The following is a 19,599-nucleotide window of genomic DNA, read 5'->3' as shown; positions in this document are numbered from 1 at the left end:
ACCTCCTCCTACATCTGATCCAATCCCTCCCCCTCCACCTTCAAAATATTCAAAACCCATTGACATAGAGGATACTAACTCCCCTCCTACATTGGTCATTCAGTGGAAGCACTTGAAGTGTGTAGCAAAGACAATTCCATCAATCATTCCCTCAGTGTTAGTTCTTGCTACCTTTAGAAGTGAACTCCCTACCTACCTCACATGCAACAACTTATTCAGGGCACATCGAGAGGGTTCTTTGGACATATCAGTTCCTTCGCTAAATAGCTTAGTGACAGGGGATGCCATTCCTTTCCTTTGCAAAGACATCCAGAGTTCTATTAAACTCTTAGTGGACAGCTTGTGCTCAACAATTATGTTCTTCTTTCTATGAAGAATTGATGCAATCCAAAGACCAGATGAATAAGGCAACCAAAGAGCTAGACTCTGCCAAAGTCACTCTTTCTGATCTCTTTAAGTAGATGGAGCAGTAGGCAAAAATGATTGAGACCTAGAGAGAAGAAATATCTTCTTTGAAAAATCAGTTAGCCGAAGCTTAGTTAGAGGTGACAAGGATTTCTAAAGAGAAAGAGAAAATGTGCAAAGAAGCTCAAGAGTTCAAGACTCTTCTGGATACGAAACTGCCAGACTTGCAGACTGCTCACAATACAATGGGATTCCAAGCCTCCCAGACTAAATAGTTGAAGGGCCAACTAGCATAGTCACGATCCATTCCCCCAAGTCCCAATGTCCCCATGATTCCTTCTATGTCTCAGTAGGACTTGGCTGCTCTTCAACGGAATGCCACTTTATATCCTTTATTTTAGGCCAAGGTTAAGAGATTGTCGTCTAGAATGGATATCTTATGGATTACTTTTGAGCAATTTATGGATTTTATTCCTCTCGCCCACTCTTTCTTTATTCATTATCAACAATAGAAGTTGGCCTTTTATGTTAAACTTTCAACCATGGATTTATCTCCTCCAGAGGATGGCTAGAGTGGGACCTAGTCTACAGATCTATTGTCTGAAGTGGTCAGGATGGTATTTGAGGATTTGGTAGTCCCAATTGATGTCCTATATGTATGTCAGAGGTGACTTGTTAATTCCAAATGATGAAGACCTCTCCTGGTATGTTGGAGATGTAGTCTTGCAAGCAGTACTCTATGTACACAAGTTGGAGCTTAAGATTGATGAAATGTTCCAAAAGTATTCTTCTAGAGTAGGTGACTGTCTAAAGAATTCTTGACATCCTATGTTGGATTCTCTGATCTTAAATCAAAGACAGTTAAAGGCTTCGTCTCATGTGCAAAATGTAAAACCAACTAAGGATGGATCTGTTATCCCATCTTTCCAAGCAACCTCCTTTTGATCTTTTATTTTTTAAGGCCTATGCTAGACTATCAATTCCATCCTTAACCTACTATCACCAAATAGCTCATAGGGATGATGCTTATCTATCTCTTTTCAAGAATACCTCACATGTCTTTTTACCCCTTCTATTTCAACCTAAAGATGCAACCCATGTTCCTATTTTTATGCAATGTCCTTTCATCATTGATCGGGTATTTTCTCCCCTTCTTCCTTGTTCTCCTCCATTTTCTCATTTCCTGTCCATATTTCCAACACATTTCCTTACTCCATTCCTTTCCGATATTGCTAAATTACCGGATTCTCCTACCTTACCTTATTCTTCTTTTTATGATTTCGCTTATCCCTCTCTTCATCCTTGATCCCTTATTCCATTCCCGTCTCTTTCATCTTTTATTTAGACTCCCCCTCAATTGGTTATAGAATATGAAGGTTTTGATTAGACAATCCTAAGAAGAAGAAGCTGGAGTACTGGAGATTCTTTGACGGGACCCCAAATTGACTGGCGTGTGATTCCAGGAGAATGGAAGACTACGAATCAAGTTTTTTACAATTATTTACGTTTTGCTCAGCTTCATTCTCAATCTTTAGATCCATCTGTGAGACTGACTACCCATTTTTTATGGTATCTAGTCTTTATGCACCATCACTCTCATGGTGATCAAAAGCAAGTGCCAAAGATAAGTTTTATTGTCAATATAGATGTGGATACCCATTAGCTGGATGTGCTTTATTTTCATTCTTTGTGCTTGCCAAGCTTATTTTTTATCCTCCTGGAGAGAATGTGTTGTTTACAATTCTTGCAAATTCCTCTGAAAACCTTTGTGGATGAATCTTTATCTCTAGAAAGGTTTAAAATTTGTTTGTGAGTTGTGTTGTGTATTCACTATCTGAATGGCACCCCGTACACCTCCTCTTGTTCAATACATCCCATTGATCAGTAAGGGATTATTCTTCCCTACTACTGACTTTTGGGCCTATTTCGAAAGCTGGCCTTGCATCTTTTGTAGATGCTCCTCCCCCTCTGATTCCAGATGATCCAGCCCTTTGTGATGAGTTTCTCACATCATACAATAAGAAATCGAGCTAGAGGGTTAGGGAAGGCTTTGTCCCTTCCCTACAAACGGGAGCCCTTTGTCACAACCATACAGTTATTCTCAAATAAAGAGATCCTCAAGTTGTTATAGAAGCATACTAAAGAGGTCCTTGATGTCAAGAAGGTGATTAACACTTCAGAAGTGTCTTTCTCAATGATTACTGATCCTCTCTGAAATTTATTCTGCCAATTTCTCCAGGACAGGTTCATGCCTACTAAGACACCACCTCACTACTTGTCCAAGGAGCTCTTCACAACTTCCAGGATGGTTTTAAGAGGGGTTGACATTGATTGGAGCACTTACCTTCTTACGAAGATGGTGGACCAGCATTTTGTCAAGTTGACTAGAGGGAATGTTACCAATGTAACCTTTGGTTCATATTTATATGGTTTTCTGACATATTCAGGCCTTAAGAAGGGTGTTTTACCTTCTCCTCCATCTGATCAAGTCCCTCCCCCTCCAACTTTAGAAGATTTAGAACCCATTGACATAGAGGATACTGAGTCCCCTCCTCCATTGGTCATTCAGTGGAAGCACTTGAAGCTTGTCGCAGAGACAATTCCATCGATCATTCCTTTAATGTTAGTTCTTGCTACTTTTGGAGGTGACCTCCTTGCCTACCTCACATTTAACAACTTATTCAGGGCACATCAAGAGGGTTCTTTGGATATATCAATTCCTTCACTGAACAGCTTAGTGACAGGGGGTGCCATTCCTTTCCCTTGCAAAGACATCCATGAACTCTCAGTGAGGCTTGTGCTCAACCAAAGAGAAGAAATATCTTCTTTGAAAAATCAGTTAGCAGAAGCTCAGTTAGAGGTGACAAGGATTTTTGAAGAGAAAGAAACAATGTCCAAAGAAGCTCAAGAGTTCAAGACTCTTCTGGATACAAAACTATCATACTTGTAGACTGCTCACAATACAATGGAATTCCAAGCCTCCCAGATTAAACAATTGAAGGGCCTTTATGCACCGTCACGATCCATTCCCCCAGGTCCCAGTGTCCCCATGATTCCTTCCATGTCTCAGCAGGACTTGGCTGCTCTTCAACGGAATACCACTTTATGTCCATTATTTTAGGCCAAGGTTGAGAGATTGCAGTCTAGAATGGATATCTTATGGACTATTTTTGAGCAATTTATGGAGTTTATTCTTCCCGCCTACTCTTTCTTTGTTCATTATCAACAAAAAAATTTGGCCTTTTATGTTAAACTTTCAACCATGGATTTATCTCCTCCAAAGGATGGCTGGAGTGAAACCTGGTTTACGGATCTATTGTCTGAAGTGGTCATGATGGTGTTTGAGGATTCGATAGTCCCAGATTCAATGTTGATGTCCTATATGTACCTCAGAGGTGACTTGTTAATTCCAAATGATGAAGACCTCTCTTGGTATGTTGGAGATGTAGTCTTGCAAGCAGTACTCTATGTACACTAGTTGGAGCTTGAGATTGATGAAATGTTTCAAAATTATTCTTCTAGAGTAGTTGACTATCCAAAGGATTCTTGGCATCCTATGCTGGATTCTATGATCTTAAATCAAAGACAATTAAAGGCTTCGTCTCATGTGAAAAATGTCAACCAACTAAGGGTGGATCTATTATCCCATCTTTCCAAGCAACCTCCTTTTGATCTTTTATTTTTTGAGGCCTATGCTAGATGTTCTGCCTTAGGACCATCAATTCCATCCTTAACCTACTATCAACAAATGGCTCATAGATATGAGGTGTTGAGATGGCAAGCTCAACACGTGCGAACATTGATGATGGACCGCCTGGCTAGATGGGTTCTCACGTTTACACTTAGCACATTTGTGGTCATTATGATACTCACATGGCCACTAACTTATCATTTATTTTATTTAGTTTGTTATACCTACCTACAATTGGCAAAAGACATAGCGCTAGTCAATTAGTGTAGTCTGTTATGCACTATTTGACTTAGTAGGCCACTTTCCTTTATGTTGTATCTCATCTATACTTTGTGTACATTGTATAGTGTGTCGAAGAAGAAGAAGAAATTAGTAAGAAAACGTTTTGGCCTCCAGCTCTCTTCTTGTGTTCTTGAGTGAGCTTCCTCTTGTGTATACAGTGTGCGTTTAGCGCAACAGCTCAAGCAAGTCCCCACACCACGCGATTCTTGACATGGTATCAAAGCCGCGCCGTTGAGAGAGGTTGATTTTGAAGGCAGAAGTGGAGGAGAAGATGCAAGTTTTAAGCAAGCAAGCAACGGGTAATAAGCTCTCCCATTATTCCACTCTCTCTTGGATAGTTGTTGTGGAGGCACCGGAAGTAAGGTAGAGTGAAAATCTTAGATTGCGGTGAGATTTGGTGTGCGGGCAGAGCATTGTATATTTCTGCAGATTGGCCCTTTAAGGATTTCTCACAGTTATTTTGGGCATCTGAGGCCTTTTTAGGCCCCATTTTAGAGTCACTAGGTTGCGGACAGCAGTTTCTGAGGGTACATTGTGATTTCAGCTATATTGACCGAAAGTGGGTGCAAAGGTTATAGATTTTGAATCTGTAATTTTTGAGGTGTTTGCAGGAAAAAAACATAAGGTTTATCTACAAAAAGGTTGCAGATTACATGTACTATTGAGCAATCAATAAAAGGTTTCTTAGTGTATTGCTATGCACTTGTTGTGAAAGGTTACAGAAGACCAGCTTGCTGTGTTGTATCCTTTTTTGTGATAATGGCAAAGAATAGTGGAAATCCCATTATTGAGAAGCTTGACAAGAACAACTACCCTTCATAGAAGTTCCGTGTGACAAACTTCCACATTGGAAAGGGCCTTTATGAGTTTGTTTCACGTGAAGAAAAAGAGCCAAAGCTGGGTATTCCTTTGACTGCATATGAATTAAAGGCATGGAAAGAGTGGAATGCAAAAGACAAAAAGCTGATGTACTGGCTATTTGCAGTCATTGATAATACTATGCTGGGACATATTAAGAATGCAGAAACTTCACATGCAGCTTGGACAATTTTTGAGAATATATTTTCAGTAAATACAAAGGCACGAAAGATTCAACTCAAGCAAGATGAATATCTTGAAGAAAGGAAAAATATCTGTCAATGAGTATGTGTTGAAGGTGAGGGGTATTGCATATGCTTTAGCAGTGATTGATGCAATGTCTAATGATAATGATTTGGTTTCATCCACTTTGAGTGGACTCAATAATGAGAAGGCATGGAAATCATTTGTTACTTCAGTATATGTACGGAAGCCATTTTCAAATTTTGATGAGTTGGTCTCTCTCATGATTACTAAAGAGATCAATATGCAGGGTGACTCGTCTGAAAGAAATGGTGAACAGGTCCAAGAATTTTACTCAAGTTCAAGAAGGGGACGTGGTAGATCCTCTTCGAGAGTCTATGGTATGGGACGTACTGGCGATAACCAGCAAAACAGGTTCAATCAGCAATTTGGTGAAATGCAGGTTTCAAGAGGCCAAGGAGACTTTAGAGGTAGGGGGAGCTCTAGAGGAAGAGGTGGATCCCATAATAGAGGTTCTGGAAATTCTACTATTGTTTGCCATTATTGTGGCAAAATAGGACATATTGTAGCCCATTGCTATGCTAAGAAGGATGATATTCGTAGTGGTAAATTGCAGCAAGGAAACTATACATCGTCTTCATGACACAATGAAGACAAAAATAAGTGTGTGTTTGTTATGCAGCATATGATGATTGCAATTACAGGGCAGGGGACACATGATGAGGTATGGTATGTTGATTCAGGTGTATCTAATCATATGACCAGTTAAGTTGAATGGTTTGGAGAGATGCAAGACTTACAAAATCCAGGTTATGTGTAGATGGGTGATGATTCATGCCACCCAATTTCACACATTGGAAAGGTTCCCTTGTCCTTGTATGATGGCCAGACAAAGAGTCTGACAGATGTATTACATGTGCCATCAATCACAAAGAATCTAGTGTTTGTTGGCCAAATGGTAGAGCAGGGGTTGCAGGTTCGATTCAATGCAAAAGGTTGTTTTGTAGAAGACTTTAATGATAAGTGCAGGTTGGTTACAAAAGGAAGTAGAGTTGGCCGCATGTTCACTTTAGATGTTGGAATTCTTGCAATGGATGCTATTATGTATGCTAAAGGAAAAGGAGTAGTTGCAGATATTGAAATATGGCATAAACATATTGGACATGCAAATGTGCAAAGGCTAAAATTAACGCAGTCTAGAGGATTTAGAGTTGCACAATTGCATAAAGTCTATGAAGCATGCCAGTTTGGTAAGCAGGCAAGACAACCCTTCTCACATGACAGAGAAGTGAGCAAAAATATACTTGATGTAGTACATACAGATGTTTGGGGGCCTACACATAATGTATCTCTTGGTGGTAGCAAATACTTTGTCGCATTTATTGATGACTGTTCAAGGAAGCTATGGGTATACTTCATGAAGAAAAAGAGTGATATGTTTGACCACTTCAAATCTGTCGATTAGTGTAGTCTGTTATGCACTATTTGACTTAGTAGGCCACTTTCCTTTATGTTGTATCTTATCTATACTTTGTGTACATTGTATAGTGTGTGGAAAAAGAAGAAGAAATCAGCAAGAAAATGTTTTGGCCTCCATCTCTCTTCTTGTGTTCTTGAGTGAGCTTCCTCTTGTGTATACAGTGTGTGTTTAGCGCAACAGCTCAAGCAAGTCCCCCCACCATACGATTCTTGACATGACGTTTATCTGTCTCTTTTCCAAAATACCCCACATGTCATTTTACCCCTTCTATTTCAACCTAAAGATGCATCCCATATTCCTATTTTTACGCAATGTCCTTTCATCATTGATCAAGTATTTTCTCCCATTCTTCCTTGTTCTCCTCCATCTTCTCATTTCCTGTCCATGTTCACAACACATTCCTTACTCCCTTCTTTTTTGATACTACTAAATTACCGGATTCTCCTACCTTACCTTATTCTTCTTTTTATGATTTTTCTTATCCCTTTCTTCATCCTTTATCCCTTATTCCATTCATGTCTCTTTCATCTTTTATTCAGACTCCCCCTCAGTTGGTTATAGAATATAAAGGTTTTGATCAGACAATCCTAAGAAGAAGAAGCTAGGGTACTAGAGATTCTTTGACAGGACCCCAAGTTAACTGGCCTATGATTCTAGGAGAATGGAAGACTGCAAATCAAGCCTTTCACAATTATTTATGTTTTCTTAGCTTCATTCTCAATCTTTGGATCCATCAGTGAAACTGACTGCCCATTTTTCATGGTATCTAGCATTTATACACTGTCACTCTCATGGTAATCAAAAGCAAGTGCCAAAGATATGTTTGGATGTCAATATAGATGTGGATACCCATCAGCTGGATGTGCTTTATTTTCATGCTTTGTGCTTGCCAAGCAGATTTGTTGTCCTACTAGAGAGAATGTGTTGTTTACAATTCTTGCAAAATCCTCCAAAAACCTTTGTGGATGAATCTTTATCCCTACAAAGGTTTCAAAATCATCAATCCTTTAAAAGGGATCATCTTCATTGATCTGTTATCCTTTATAACTTTGATGCTTGATCAAAATACATCTATCTATCTTTTTCCTTTCAAAGAAGTGTCATTCAGATATTGTTTGTGTAAGTGATGTGAGTTGTGGTATGTGTATATTGTTTATCTTTGTTGAATGGAGATGAAATTGAAGCTAGATTGATGAAGAAGATATTCGATTAAAAGGTAGCAAAAGATGATGCTAATTTAAAGAAAACTTTAATATCCTTTATGAGTTTGTATTGCTATCAATTTTTTTAAAAATGGACATAATATCCAAAAGGGTGTTTTCCTTTCGTTGTAGTATTATCAGATATATAGGTAACTTGTTGGGGTCATGATTAGAAGATTTTATGAAGTGATGTTGAAGACAAAAGATCACACTGAGCTCTTTACTGAACTTATATTCTTCTTTTCCTTAGGTCATGAGGACGCTTCCTTTCTAAGTGTGGGAATATGTTGAATGCTAAAATGACTAGATTTTTTGGTTGATTTTTGTTGTTTTTTAGGTATGAATGGTTGATTGTTTATGGATTTTGAGTGATGTTTGGTTGTTTTGAAAGTGTTTGAGAGTGTTTTGGATGATATTGATTATGTTTTGGAAGCTCATGATGATTCTCAGTAGAAATATGAGGCTCTGTGATGTTCTGATAGGTTCTATTGAGGTTCTGATTGGTTCTAATACCTTCTGTTTAGCTTCTATTTTGTTCTGATTTTCTTCTATTATATGAAGCATGGATTGATGATTGATGAAGATTGAGGTGTTTTGAAAGCTTATTGAATAGTTTTTTATAGTTTGGAATGGTTTTAGTATAAGTTATGAGGTTTTGTTGTACTCTGGAGAGTCTCTATTCGTGTTATGTTTCTGTTCTGTAAATCCTCTGTAGATCTTTTGTATGTGTTCTGTGATATGAGGGTGTACTTTGGAAAAGTTTTCTAAATTCTGGAAAGGATGAATCTAAGTTCAAAAGAGCTATAACAAATGGAAGAAGTAGCTATTGAAGACTGAAGTGAAGTGATAGTAGTGAGCTATGAAGAGACACTGTAGTGGCTCTGGTGCCCTTTCATACCCCCCATGCCTCTTGGGAGGTGCATCCACGACCAAGAGAGGATTATTGAGAGTGATTATTAATTATTGTAGTGAGGAGAGGATGTACTATTGATTGATTGAGAGAGAGAGAGAGAGAGAGTCACAGATAGCCAATTCTATCAAAACAATGTATCTATATATCAGAGATTGAGAGAAGAGAACTATGAGGACAATGAAGATGAATACTATGTGTTTATTTCCATTCAAAAGTGGTGTGTTCCTTGTTCTATTGATCGATTCTATGAAGATGTTGAAGATTATGGTTGATTCTATCAAATCGCTGGGAGATATCTACTATGATACTGCGTGAAGATTTGTTCTTTTCCTTGCTGTGGTTCTCAAAAGAATGAAACAAAAGCTTATTGATGTTACAAGATAGATTTTCTTGCAATAGAAATCCCTTTTCCTTAGTGTTCCTCTCGGGGCTCCACATCCCAGCCAATCTCTATCCATTCTCGAATAATTGTACTTGAGGCCTATGTTTCTTTATGGATAAAATAGAATTTTATGTTCATTTGATTTGTTGCATAGTATTAATGAAAAATAAACTGTGCATTGAGATAAGTGTGAAGAGATGTATAAATATAGTCTTAACGTGAAAGTTTTAATTGAAAACCATATACAACCCGAAGCGTAGAACCAGAGTCTTGTTTTTGCACTAAGCCCAACAGAGGCACAAGAGAAGAAATTTCTTCTTAAACAAATTAAACCACCAAAATTTGACGGGAAAGGGAAGACTGTTGAAGTGGATGCAAAAGTATGGATTGAATCCATGGAAGATTACTTCAGTGTGGGAAGAGCAGCACCTGTAAACCATGCTATGATTGCCAAGCTCAAGCTTACTGGCGAGGCTAGCGAAGCAATAGTGTAAAGACCAAGCAGCACTGAAAGCACAATAACTTGAAATAAACTAAAGGAAGCAGTGAAGGGAAGGTACATGCCACCTGCATACAGAACTCAGAAGATGAATGAGTTCTTCAAGTTGAAATAGTTAGGCCTGTCTTTGGAGGCATACTACTCGAGATTTGTCTCCTTATTGAAATACACTCCAATAATGAGTCTTCCCCAACAAGTCTCGAAGTTCTGTGATGGGCTGAACCCACCAATGAACACTCGGTTGGAATCAATGCGTCCTTTGAATTTTCAAGATCCATTGATAAGAGCATGACCTATTGCCCAAGAAGTCCAGCCGAAGCCTAGGAATAATAGACTATGGTCTCACAAAGACCAGAATCCAAGAATGTTGAGAGCTCAATTCAAAAGGGCACAAGGACAGAGTCAAGGTCAATGGAAGAAGCAAAGGGCAAATGCAATCAATGACTTTGTCCAGAAGAGATCAAGACCTGTGATGTTTTCACTATAATGAACCTGGACACTTCAAAAGGGAATGTCCCAAACTTGGCGGAGATCGTCGCTAAGGAAAATTCAATGGCCACAAGCTAGAGCTACCCATGGCCATGGACATACAACAATGGGAAGGGCAAAAACTTACAATATCTCCATTAAGGGAATCAACGAAGAAGAAGACCCGTCCATGAAAGCTTAATTGAGAGGGTATCCATTCATGCCTCTCTCCATAAAAAGGGGCCAAATCGCCAATTTTTTATGATCCAAACACCATTAGATTACCAAGGTAAGAAATTCAAAACCCTAATTGACTATGGTAGCACTCATTCTTTCATTTCACCAGCTTGTGCAAGAAGGTTAAGGATAGCCAATATAGTACTTTGCTTGTCAAACTAGCAAATGGGCAAGAAATCACTTGCACTAGACAAATTGCTAAGGTGAAATTCCTACTCGGAGATGAGCCCACATCTGTTAAGTTTAGGGTAATGAATTTGGAAGTCCATGAGTGCCTACTCGTGATGGATTGGCTAATCCCCAATGACACTCACATCCACTATGGGAAAGGACAAGTCTCCTTTTGAAATCCTAAGGGTGAGCTAGTTACTACACAAGGAGAAGTAAGTAAACCAAAGATCTAGCTAGCTAAAGCAACACAAATAGCTCAAGGAATAAGAAAAGGATTACCTATCTATCTAATCAAGTTGAACAAGCCAGAACAGGTAGAGGACTCCATTGAGGAACCATCATGGCTAAAAGAGTATGTGGATGTGTTCCCAGAAGAATTGACTGAATTACCACGACCTAAGGAAGTGGATCATGAGATCAAGCTAATACCATGAGCTACACCAGTCACAAGGCCTTAGAAGATGTCCATTCTTGAAGCTATTGAGTTAAAGGAACAACTCAAATAGCTATTGGACCAAGGGTACATACGCCCCAGCAGTTCTCCTTGGGGGCCTGAACCAAGTAACCACATCAAGAATAAACATCCTATCCCAAGGATAGACGAGTTACTTGACCAATTGCAAGGAGCAAAGATCTTCTCCAAGATTGACTTGAGGTCGGGATACTACCAGATTCGTGTCAAGGAAGAGGATATTCCTAAGATGGAATTCAATACCAGATATGGTCATTTTGAATTCACTGTGATGTCCTTTGGATTGACTAATGCCCCTACCTTTAACAAGCGAATGCAGGACATTTTTAGACTATATCTCGATGATTTCGTACTTGTCTTCTTTGATGACACCTTGGTTTATTCTAAGGAAGAGGAGGATCATGAATCCTAAGTTCCCATCGTCCTTGAGATCATGAGGACTCATAAGCTCTATGCTAAGAAGAAAAAGTGTGCCTTCCTCAAGAGGCAATTTGAATATCTTGGATTTATTATGTCAAATGAAGGAATATCTCTAGACCCTACAAAGGTTAAGGATGTCCAAGAGTGTCCTTCACCAACTATTGTTAAAGAAGTGCCTAGCTTTCTTGGACAAACAGGCTAGTATAGGATCTTCATTAAGGACTATGCCTTAATCATAGCACCCCTCACAAATTTGCTGAAAAAGCAAGTTGCCATAGTGTGGACGCCCACTGAACAATCAAGTTTTGATCAACTCAAGTACAGCTTAGTGACAACACTGATTCTGAAACTCCCTGACTTGAACAAGGAATTTGAAGTTGTCACGGAGGCTAGTTCACTTGCACTAGGCTATATACTAATGTAGAAGGTCATCCTATAGCCTATTCCTCGAGGAAGCTAAAAACCCATGAAAGGAATTATGCTACCCATGACCTCTAGCTACTAGCAGTTATTCATGCTCTCAAACTTTTGAAACACTATTTTCTTGGTAACAAATTCTCTTTGGTTACAGACCATAAGAGCCTTAAATGGATCTTCACCCAAATTGACCTCAATATGAGGCAACGTCATTGGATTGAGGTTCTACAAGAATATGACTTTGAGATCAGGTATCGGCCTGGCAAAGAGAATGTAGTTGCCGATTCCTTAAGTCACAAGGCATTCCTCAACTCTCTTATTATGGAGAAACCCTCAATTGTGGAATCATTGGCAACCATAGTGTCAATGCCTAGAAACCCTATTCTTGAATTAGCAAAGGAGGAAGCTAGCCATGATCCAGAATATCTGAAGATGATGAAGGAGATTTTGGAAAAGGACCAAGTCCCTAAACTTAAGGTCAAGTATCAAGAATTTTCAGTCAATGAGGGACTTGCCTATTTCAAGACAAGATTATGCATACCCTCAAGCAAGAAACTCAAACAGAGAATACTTTGGGAAGCACATGACTCCCCCTTTTCAAGCCATCCCGGATATGTCAAGACCCTCAACATGGTCAGGAAGAGCTACCATCGGGAAAGTTAAGGGATACGTGCTCAAATATGTCATGGAATGTTTGTCTTGCCAGTGCATTAAGTCAGAACATGTCAAGATGCCTGGGAAGTTACAACCTCTTGATATTCCTCAGATGAAGTGGGAATTCATTAGCATGGACTTTATTATTGGATTACCTTCAGTCCAAGGAGGATACAACTCAATTATGGTTATAGTAGACATGCTCACCAAGATGGCACACCTCATTCCAGTCAAGACAAACTATAAAGCTTTAGATATTGCTAGACTATTCATCAAGGAGATATTCAGACTCCATGGGTTGCCTAGAAGGATCGTTAGTGACCGCAATTCCCTCTTCACATCTCATTTCTAGAGAGGGATATTCGAGGCCATTGGGAATCAACTTTGTTTCAGTATAGTCTATCACCCTCAAATTGATGGCCAAACGGAGAGAGTCAACCAAGTCATTGAAGACATTGTTAGGGCATATTGTTGTCATGAACCCAGGAAATGGATCCAATATCTACCCTTGGTAGAGTTCACCTATAATGCTTCCTACCAAGAAAGCATTCAAATGACACCTTTTCAAGCATTGTATGGACATGATTGCCGCACTCCATTGAACTTTTCATATTCTACCTTGAGGGTAGAAGCTTCCAAGAAAATGCTTGAGGAGATGGATGAGCAGGTCAAGGCCATCAGACAAGACATTAGAGCTACCAAGGATAGGCAGAAAGCTTGTGCAGATCTAAATTGACAAGAGCAACTCTTCAAAGAAGGGGATATGGTTTTTATTCATGTACGACCCAAGAAGAGTTCCTTATCACTGGGAGAATTTAAGAAACTGAGTCCCAGGTATTGTGGAACCTACAAGATCCTCAAGTTCCCAGGGCCCAGTGTCTACAATCTCCAACTCCATGAGAATGTAAAGGTTTACAATGTATTCCATGTTAGCCTACTAAAGAAATATGTATCTAATCCTAGCCATGCACTCAATGATCAACAAGTTGTAATGCCAAGTGAAGGAGTCCTTGAGCTCTGGCCAGATAGAATCCTAGACACTTGGGAAAAGAGATTGAGGAGTAGAATCCTCAAAGAGTATCCCATCCAGTGGAAGGACTATCCAGAAGAGGATGCCACATGGATTGACGAGAGTACTCTCAACCAACAATACCCCCAATTCCTTTCGAGATGAGGACATCTCGAATCCCTAAGGGGGAAAGGATATAATATCCCCTCACCGCTATGAGGACCCCCCCTTTTTTAACGAATCAAAACAAATTTTTTTTACATCATCCCCCCTGTCAGCTCCACCCAGCTAGTGGAGGGAAGGGGAGATGAATTGGGAGTCGACGTAGATGAGGGGAAAGGAGTCAACGTGGCATGCAGAGAAGGCCAAGATGACGACAACGATAGGGGGAGTTGAAATCAAAGTCAATGGAGGTGAGAAAAGAGACGATCTATGAGTCGACAAGGAGCCAGAGGCAATGGCAACGAAGATGAAGATAATGGCAAAGAGGACAAACTAGTTGTAGACAATAACGACGATGGGGGGAGGGGCACACATTTGCCATCCCCAAACAAACCCCCCCCCCCCCAACTATCTCTCCTTATCCTTCCAGGATTCATAGTTTGCATGGCAAGAGGGCCAATATGGCCACCGGGGTGAAGGCAGAGGGATGATATATTTCTCTTCCTCTTTCCCTAACTATTACCCTTTTTCCCTTGTAAATCTCCCCCTCCCTTACCATAGACACGTTATTCTTCTCCCTTGTAAATCTCCCCCTCCCTTACCACAGACACATTATTCTTCTCCCTTTCCCTTGTTGCTGCCAACTAGTGCTGCCAATTTATGAAGGAGAGAAGGAGAGGGAGAGGTAGTGAGGGAGAGAGAGCGAGAGCGAGAGAGAGAGAGCAAGAGAGAGAGAGAGAGAGAGGGGGAAGGGGAACCTAGGTGTGTGTGAGAGAGAGAGAGAGAGAGGGAAGGGGAACCTAGGTAAGAGAGGAAGAGAGAGAGAGAGAGAGAGAGATAGAGAGAGAGAAGAGACCCAAGTACAATTCCTTACCTGGATGAAGCCTTGAGTACCCACTCTTCCCATCGACACTTCCCGACATCTCTCCATCGATTACGTCTAACTGACAAGGAGATCACGAAAGTTGAGACCAGGAGTAGGGAACTCTGACACTAAGGAGTCCTCCGAGAGGAGTGAAGGTCGCATTCCAAGCTCCAAAATGGCCCTAAAGCATAAACTCTCCCAACTAGAAAAGCCGCAACTATGGAAGGAGGATCGAGCAAAGATGCCACCATCAACACAAATTGATTATTAGGAGTAAACACTAATTTGACACCCCAAAACCACATACTGCTACCGTGTCTAATACCTGAAATCGAACATTTAAGCATGGACATCATTAGGAAGAAGTCATACTTCACATTGCATAACTTGCATAACTCGAAAGGTAGTCGAAAAGGTTTAATAACCATGAATTGCGGCGAATAGATTGAGCATCTACGAGTTGTTGAAGCCAAGTATTAGATTCAAACTTTCGCAAATGCATCATAGATTTTTGGTGTACGTAAATATTCCATATAGGTCAATTGCATCCTGTAGACCATTGGAGTGAATTAACTCGCATTTACAATGAACTCATGTACACTCACATTTAAATAATTAGGTCACGCCTTATGAATTGCATAAATGCACTAGAAGGAATTTTCATGAATGGGAATCCTGCATCGTATCATCGACTCAGGAAAGACTTGCATCTAGATTTGCATGGCATCATGGATAGCCTCAATTGCACCACATAAAAGGGATGCATCTAAAAAGGTAGATTTTAAGATGCACATGTGAAGTGCTAAGCTTAATTGCAAGGGCCAATTTGGTAAATGAAATCCTACATGATAAGTGAGGCTAAGATTTAATTCGACTCAACTAGGGTTCTAATCGCAAATAGATCAAGTTGCCCTTAGACCATTTTTTGACTTAGATTCAACATGCTCTATCTTGACTTCGGCTAGCTCTTGGTCTTATGCCGTGCTCTTGCCCTTATCCTGCATGTCACGGATTGATCTCTCACTATAGGTTTTGGCTTTCTATGTGGTTCTTTGGCTAGAGCCATCTCGATTTGAGCTTCTAACACTTCTCTCCCTAAGCTGGTCATCTACCCTTATTGCCTCATTGAAAACCCTAGCGAGCACATCCCTTTGCCAGTGCCTTGTAAAGTTCCTCGCTACGGATACCATTTATAAAAAAGGTAGAGACTGCTCTCTTGTTTGGTTGTTTGTTGGTAGGGATTCTCTTAAACAGGCTACGTACATGAGTGACGTAGGCTCTAATGTCCTCTTTGTCCTTCTAACTGACATTCATCAATCGAACTATGAGGTTGTTCGAATACCCTGTCTCTAAAAATCTCTTGATGAAGAGATCCTTCAAGCAATTGAAGTTCATTCGCTCTACTATGTCTAGGCTTGTGTACATCACCCAAACAAAGCCCGAAAGTCTACGAGCATTGGACGAGGTCCGTGAGACCGTTGGCTTCGCAAACCTGCTCGAACTGCTCCACAAAGCTATAGGGGTCGTTGCTAGGCTAGTACTTGTCCAGCTGCTTGGCCACGATAGGAATCTTGTTGTGGCTCCTCGCCCCCTACGTGACTCCTAAGCCTGTGAGCAAAGAGGTGGCTAGCATAGTTGCACTTTGTTCTACAATTGTGTTGTCTATGAGCCGCTTGATGACAAGCTCGCTCAGTGTCAGGTCTGCCTCTAGCTCCCTCTCCTCTCTGTGTTGTTCGGCCCTATCGTGGCCTTACCAGCTAAGGCTAGAATGCATCGTGTCTCGTGTATCTCTAAGTCTTGCCACAATTTCATCATCCTTTGCTCGCAATTATACGTCGTGATGCTCTGCAATGCTTTCCTAGCTGCCTTCCTCTCTTCCTCAAGGCTCGTAACTACTTCCTCGATCGGTCTGCCATGGATCAGGTCCTTGTTAGCCGATCTTATTGGTTGACCATACGCTGCAATTCGATTGAGAACTCGCCCAAGTCCAACTGGTCATCCTCTCGGTCCGCGTCTGCTCCTAATATTTCTGTAGCCTCTCGCTCCACTAGGTTGTTGATCAGTCCAATCAGCTCGAGTATTGACTTGCCCTCAATCCTGTCATCTTTGAACTCTTTGAGGTCTTCAAGGTCCTATTAACGAGGCTCTATGGCACCCAGCTACGTCTCAGGGTTTGCTCCTATTGGTGGGTTCTTTGAATTATTATGATTCTATGTGAGTTCCTTGTTATTGAAAGTAGCTGTCAATTTTATTCACACTTGTGCTTAGTGATTTCCAGTGCACATTGCCAAATCAGGATTTCTCCCTTTTAGTGCACTTTAAATGATGAAATCAGTGTGGTGGGGTGCAAATGCAAAATGAACAATGCAGTTCCTACTTTTCCCCCTTTTGTTCGTAGCCTAATATGGCTCTAAGCGCATTTTTTGTTTGTCCTCTCGTATTGTCTAGGGTCTATGCTGCACACTCTACACTGCATCAAGGCCGAATTGGAATCTTAGGGTCAATTTCAGCTCTAAGTCTCGTCTGTTGGTCAATTTCAGCTCTAAGTCTAGTATGTTCTATGGCCTGCCTACTAGACGTTGACTCTAGGCTACCCAGGTGTGGTTTCTCCAATTTTTGGCTTCTGAGAGCCAAGTCAGGTACTCAGGGATGTTTGGGGATGTGTTTGGAGTGGCCTTGGCCTAAGGAGGTGGCTCGCTTACCAGTCTAAAATGTTCTACCCTAGTGGTTCGATTCCTAGAATCGGACCGTCCAATTCTGGATGGTCCAACTGTCCAAGTCGGGCTGTCCGATCGGACCGGGTGGTCCAATCCGATTGGAGTTGTCCGACTATCCAGGTCGGACTGTCCGATCGGACCGGGTGGGTCCGAGTCTAAAAATGGGTCCTATTGTGGTGCATCTGATCGGACCACAGGTGGTTCGATTGGTAGAGTCAGACAGTCCGAGTGTCCGATTCTAGGACTCAAACACTTGCAGCCTAGTCCGACTGTGTTTACCATGAAGAAGTTGCGAGGATGCGAGCAACAAATGCTACGCGTGGGGGTCCTGGTACAAGCTCCAACTTTCCAGATCAAACAAGCACAACTCAGAGAAGGTCAAGGAATATGTGGAATGGCTAGGCAATAGCAAAACAACTAGATCGAACCCCTTCTATACCTGCACTCACACTCTCTCTCTCAAGCTCTCTCTCTCTCAATGTCTGACTGCAAAATGAGGCCTCCGCTGACCTTTTGAGCCTCTTATTGCCCTAGTCAAATCTCCTTCAACCTTATGGTTGCCCCTCTTACACCCATCTACTCAAGATTTAGATTTTATGCCCCTTTCTCCCAGTTTTTAGCCTATTTTCAAGAGCAAAAAACCCTTCTGTTTTCCCTATTTCCTTGGTCCTAATCCTATCCAAGCACAACAAAAATCAAAAACAATGGCTAAGTTTGATTTACTTACTTGCCTACTCAACAAAAAACCAAAATACTTACTTATTCCGAAGATCAAACCACCTAAATCTCCTATCTATCTCAAGCACCGGTTCGAGCTAAAAACCCTACCTCTATGCTTGATTCAAAGTGCACGGCGCTCAAGGCTCGATTTCGAGTGTCCCAGCAACGGAACCAAAATGAAGGGAGCTACAAGGTCAACCCCCGAGACCTAGAACCACTTATTGGTCAAGTGTTTCAAGCCGAGAGGCCATGGCTACCTTTCACATAGCCGATGCGCCCTCCCTACCTATGGGGTGTAGTGAGCTTACCTTGATGCCTGATCGAGTACCCTCCTCTCCCATGCACGCCGGTAGCTCCACGATCCTTGAGGCAAGCTCAAGCAACCTCAATCCCTCTCCAACAAGCTGCATCCTCCGTAGTCGCGCGAGATAAGAGAAGAGTAGCTCCACGATCCTTGAGGCAAGCTCAAGCAACCTCAATCCCTCTCCAACAAGTTGCATCCTCCATAGTTGCGCGAGACAAGAGAAGAGTAGAGAAGAGAAGAAGATGAAGAGAGGAGATGGGGAGCTTCTTCTCCTTGATCCCTCACTCTCACACACTCACTCACTACCTCTCTCAAGCACAAGCAAGAAGGCAAGAAGAAGAGAATAAGAAGAAGAAGCTTTTTGCCACACACAAGAATGAGCTTCTGTTAACCCCAACATTAAGAAAGCGAAACCCCAATACGAAGAAAGCGAAAGAAAGTGGAAAAGACGCAGGGCAAAGGCGGAAAAAAGGTAGCCCGACTGAAAGGAAAAAAAAAAGGAGAAAAGGCCAAAAGCGCAAGGACAACCTTAAAAGGCCAAGGCAAACATGAAAAGGGAAAGGCGCATAAAAAGCGCACCCTAAAATCTTGTAAAAGAGTGCCGGGCTCTCACCCGTGCAATTTGTAAATATAGAAGGGTAGTGAAAAGGAAACAAGGAAGATAAAAGGACAATGGAAAACAGGGCCTAGGCTATGACCGGTCATGTAAAAAAGGGAAAAGGGGATGACCGCCCAAAAGGGAAGTAGGGTTTTGTATATAAGGTTGAAAAGTGAATGAAGAGCTCATTCTTTGATGTGTGGCAAAACTAGTCTTCTTCTTCGTCTCTTCTTCTCTCCTTCTTGCTTGTGTGTGCTCTTGAGAGAGGGAGTGTGAGAGTGTGAGGGAGTGAGTGTGTGTGAGAGTGAGGGATCAAGAGGGTGAAGCTCTTCACCATCTCCTCTCCTCAACTTCTCTTCTCTTCTCTTCTCTTCTCTTGCGCGCGCGGCTATGGAGGATGGAGCTTGGAGATGGAGGAGGCTTGAGGATGCTTGAGCTAGCATCTAGAATCATGGAGCTATCGGAGTGC

The sequence above is a fragment of the Lygodium microphyllum genome, chromosome 18 (genome assembly GCF_053477565.2).
Source record: "Lygodium microphyllum isolate KBCC chromosome 18, Lygodium_microphyllum_v1.1.10, whole genome shotgun sequence".
Classification (NCBI taxonomy): Eukaryota; Viridiplantae; Streptophyta; class Polypodiopsida; order Schizaeales; family Lygodiaceae; genus Lygodium; species Lygodium microphyllum.
Note: the sequence above shows the minus strand (reverse complement) of the source record.